The sequence below is a fragment of the Babylonia areolata genome, chromosome 21 (genome assembly GCF_041734735.1).
Source record: "Babylonia areolata isolate BAREFJ2019XMU chromosome 21, ASM4173473v1, whole genome shotgun sequence".
NCBI lineage: Eukaryota > Metazoa > Mollusca > Gastropoda > Neogastropoda > Buccinidae > Babylonia > Babylonia areolata.
Genome location: NC_134896.1, coordinates 22905275 through 22910274, shown reverse-complemented (window position 1 = coordinate 22910274; position 5000 = coordinate 22905275). Strand labels below are relative to the sequence as shown.

General features: G+C 41.6%; 1 protein-coding gene across 2 annotated transcripts in view; it reads left to right on the top strand.

The window, feature by feature from the left end:
- Window positions 1-5000, top strand: part of LOC143296395 (papilin-like) — a 483755-nt gene that overhangs the window by 187117 nt on the left and 291638 nt on the right. For both annotated transcript variants that reach the window (XM_076608287.1, XM_076608288.1), the window contains exon 3: window positions 642-698. The gene's annotated coding sequence lies outside the window, so the exon portion shown is untranslated. The remainder of the gene's footprint in view (window positions 1-641; window positions 699-5000) is intronic.

The window sequence follows — 5000 nt, the reverse complement described above, 5'->3', positions numbered from 1 at the left end:
ATTCTGAAAAGGAAGAGAAGAGCCTTTAATTGCAAAAGAAAGCGAAGAGCCTTTTTAATTGCAAAAGATTGCTGAACGAAATAGAGGGGGGTACAACTAACTACAAGGGTTGTCAGCTCACTTATTATCTTTTAGATCGGTTGTGTCAGACAGACACTTGAAAAACCAAACACTCACTGAGGCCTGCAGAAAAGATTTCGGGGTGTCTTAAACTACGTCAAGAAAGATGGAATGGAAACGTACAGAGTAGAGACAAAAAAAACAACAACAACAACCAACAACAAAAACAAACAAACAAAAAGTTAACGACAGTTCTTCAGTTAACTATTTTCAAAAATGTAATTTTTAAACAAGTCTATGTAATCTAATTGTCAATTTTTACGACGTGAAAACAAATTTGCTAACTAACGTCTACACATATATACTTTTTTTTTTTTTTAAATCATCACTGTAATTTCACTGCTAAATGCAATGTGTGTAAGGGAACAAGGAAAAAAGAGACACTATTTGACATTTTACTCACGCAAGATTTCCTGTGTATGTTTTGTGTCGGTGTGTTGTGTATTTTTGACGAGCTTTAAAAAAGAAAAAGAAAAAAAAAGAAGATAAAAAACATTATTCCGTCTTCTTTTTTTTTCCAGGTCAAATTACAGTTTCAGTCCGTGGTCTGAATTCATCAGTTTGGGAAGGACAAAAAGGTAAGGATGTGTGTGTATGTGGCGTGGGTGCGAAGTGTATGCGCGCGCGCGTGCTTGTGTGTGTGTGTGTGTGTGTGTGTGTGTGTGTGTGTGTGTGTGTGTGTGCTTATGTATGGCTGTGCCTACATGTGTATAGAAATGTATGTGGTGCATGCGCGCGCGCGTGTCTGTGTGTTTGTTTGCATGCTTGCGTGCGTGCGTGTGTGTATGTATGTATGTATGTGTGTGTGTGTGTGTGTGTGTGTGTGTGTGTGTGTGTGTGTGTGTGTGTGTGTGTGTGTGTGTGTGTGTGTGTGAATGAGTGTGTGTGTGTGTGTGTGTGTGTGTGTGTGTGGTCTTTGCAATAGACGCCAGTGTGTGTGTGTTGTGTGTGTGTGTGTATGTGTGTGTGTGAATGAATGTGTGTGTGTGTGTGTGTGTGTGTGTGTGTGTGTGTGTGTGTGTGTGTGTGTGTGGTCTTTGCAATAGGCGCCAGTGTGTGTGTCGTGCACGAAATGGCAATGGCTGCAAAAAGGGGTAAAGGGAAGTCTCGCACTTTATTTCCTCTTCGGCACCGCAGGGAATTTGTAGACAGACGTTAGTACAAACATTATAACTGGCAGACAGTCGATGCCAGCATGTGTGTGTTGTGTGTGTGTGTGTGTGTGTGTGTGTGTGTGTGTGTGTGCGTGCGTGTGTGTGTGTGTCTGTGTCTGTGTGTGTCTGTGTGTGTTTGTTTGTGTGTGTGTGTGTGTGTGTGTGTGTGTGTGTGTGTGTGTGTGTGTACAGAGACAGAGAGAGAGAGAGAGAGAGAGAGAGAGAGAGAGAGAGACTTTCCAAACACACACACACACTCACATACACGCACGCACACACGCACACACACACACACACACATACACACACACACACACACAAGCACACACACACACAAACACACACGCACGCACACACACACATACACACAGACCCCCCCTCACCCCCCCACACACACGCACACACACAAACACACACACATAAACACACACACACACACACACACACACACAGACGCACGCACACACACACACACACACACAGACCCCCCCGCACCCCCCCCCCCCCCACACACACACACACAGAACCCCCCACACACACACACGCACGCACACAAACACACACACGCACAGACACCCCCCCCCCCCACATACACACACACACACGCACGCACGCACACAAACACACACACACACACAAACACACACACACACACACACACACACACACACACACACACACACACACACACACACACACACACAGAGCAGAGAAAAGAGTCTTCCATCAGCCCTCCCAGACACTTAATTATACTCGAACGTGAAGAGAATTCCAAAACGAGCACCAAAGACAATGATCAAAACAAGTCTGACGTGCTATGTATAGCCAACAAGCTTTGTCAGGCGGTTCTGGTAGGGGGGAAAAAAAAAGACATTCAACCATGACATGGATGAAGTTTGAGACTTTGATTGAAAATAATCTTGAACATAATAATTACATTTGATGTCTGGATCTGCGGTGTTTCGGGGAGTGAAAAGAAGCAAGAATAACAAAAAAAACAAACTACAGCAACATGGAATTTCTTCAGCAGGTTGAGACCTCGGACTGAAAATAATGATTTAGAACTTATATATTACAAGTATGGATCTGCTGTGTTTGGGGGGTATAGGGAGGGGGGAGGGCGTGGGGGTTGGGGGGGTGGGGTGAAAATGAGCAAGAAAAACAACAACAACATCGTCAACAACAGCGACAAGGAATCTCTTCACCAATTTGAGACCTCGGACTTAATAACAATGATTTAGAACTTACATATGTATGGATCTGCTGTGTTTGGGAGTGAAAAGAAGCAAGAAAACCAACAACAACAATAACAACAACAACAACAACACCAACACCAACAATAACAACAAGGAATCTTTTCACCAGTTTGATACCTCGGACTGAAAGAAAAAGGATTTAGAACTTACATATTAGAAGTATGGATCTGCTGTGTCGGGGAGTGAAAAGAAGCAAGAAAAACAACAACAGTAACAACAACAACAACAAGAAGGGGGAATCTCTTCACCAATCTGAGACCTCGAACTTAGAAGAAAAAAAGATTCAGAGTTTTCATATTAGAAATATGAATCTGCTGTGTTGGGGAGGGAAAATGAACAAGAAAAAAACAACAACAACAACAACAAACAACAACAACAACACGAGGGAAGCTCTTCACCAATCTGAGACCTCGAACATAGAAAGAAAAAAAAAAAAGATTTAGAACTTACATATGTATGGATCTGCTGTGTTTGGGAGTGAAAAGAAGCAAGAAAACCAACAACAACAACAACACCAACAACAAGGAATCTCTTCACCAATCTCAGACCTCGTACTGAAAGAAAAAGGATTTAGAACTTACATATTAGAAGTATGGATCTGCTGTGTCGAGGAGTGAAAAGAAGCAAGAAAAACAACAACAATAACAACAAGAGGGGGGAATCTCTTCACCAATCTGAGACCTCGAACATAGAAAGAAAAAAAAAAAAAGATTTAGAACTTACATATGTATGGATCTGCTGTGTTTGGGAGTGAAAAGAAGCAAGAAAACCAACAACAGTAACAACAACAACAACAACAACACCAACAACAACAAGGAATCTCTTCACCAATTTGAGACCTCGGACTGAAAAAAAAATGGATTTAGAACTTACATATTAGAAGTATGGATCTGCTGTGTCGGGGAGTGAAAAGAAGCAAGAGAAACAACAACAGTAACAACAACAACAACAAGAAGGGGGAATCTCTTCACCAATCTGAGACATCGAACTTAGAAGAAAAAAAGATTCAGAGTTTTCATATTAGAAATATGAATCTGCTGTGTTGGGGAGGGAAAATGAACAAGAAAAAAACAACAACAACAACAACAAACAACAACAACAACACGAGGGAAGCTCTTCACCAATCTGAGACCTCGAACATAGAAAGAAAAAAAAAAAAGATTTAGAACTTACATATGTATGGATCTGCTGTGTTTGGGAGTGAAAAGAAGCAAGAAAACCAACAACAACAACAACACCAACAACAAGGAATCTCTTCACCAATCTCAGACCTCGTACTGAAAGAAAAAGGATTTAGAACTTACATATTAGAAGTATGGATCTGCTGTGATGGGGAGTGAAAAGAAGCAAGAAAAACAACAACAACAATAACAACAACAACAACACCAGCAATAACAACAAGGAATCTCTTCACCAATTTGAGACCTCGGACTGAAAGAAAAAGGATTTAGAACTTACATATTAGAAGTATGGATCTGCTGTGCTGGGGAGTGAAAATGAGCAAGAAAAACAACAACAACAATAACAACAACAACAACAACAAGAGGGGGGAATCTCTTCACCAATCTGAGACCTCGAACATAGAAAAAAGAAAAAAAAAAAGATTTAGAACTTACATATTAGAAATATAGATCTGTTGTGTTGGGGAGTGGAAAAAAACCCACAAAAAAAAAACACAACAAAAAAACCCCAGCAACATCAACATCGACAACAACAACACCAACAACAAAATGGAATCTTTTCACTTTTCACCAATTCCTCCGCTGTCACAATTCCCTCTTTTTCGTGTCACAGTGAGCAAGCAATTCTGCTGATTGTCTGGGGAGTTTGCAGGACAGAAACGGGAACGGGAAAAGCCGATAAACATGACCCAGTTTGTTGTTTTTTTTAATTTATTTTTTAATTTTTTATTTTTTTATTTTTATTCTTCTCAGCTGAGGTGACATCTCAATCGCCGTGAATACGTCTGGACGCGGGGGGTGGGGAGGTGGGGGTGGGGGTGGAAGTTGGGGAGGGGTTTGTGTGTGTGTGTGTGGGGCGGGGGGGGGGCGTTGGGGGGGGGGGGGGGGGGGGTGTACAAGTGGTGTGGATGGTTGTGAGAGAAAAAAGAAAGGGAAGCAAATCGTTTGTAAAAAAAAAAAAAAAAAAAAAAAACAAAAAAAACCGTGTCATGCGAACATTAAAAACTTTTTTGTGTGGTGTGTTTGCTTGTTTGTTTGTTTGTTTTTTGTTGTTGTTTTTTTAAGAAAAGATTGGGGCTGAGTGTCAGTGTCTCGGCGGGGCTTATTGAAGCTAAAGCGTTTTCTGGAGAAGTCCTGCTGTCGTCGTGTGTTTTGTAATACCCTTCCACCATCGTCCCCCAAACCCCCGAGCCTTACTGTCTCTCTCTCTCTCTCTGTCTCTCTGTCTCTGTCTCTGTCTGTCTCTCTCTGTCCCTGTTTCTCTGTCTGTCTCTCTTTCTATCTGTCTC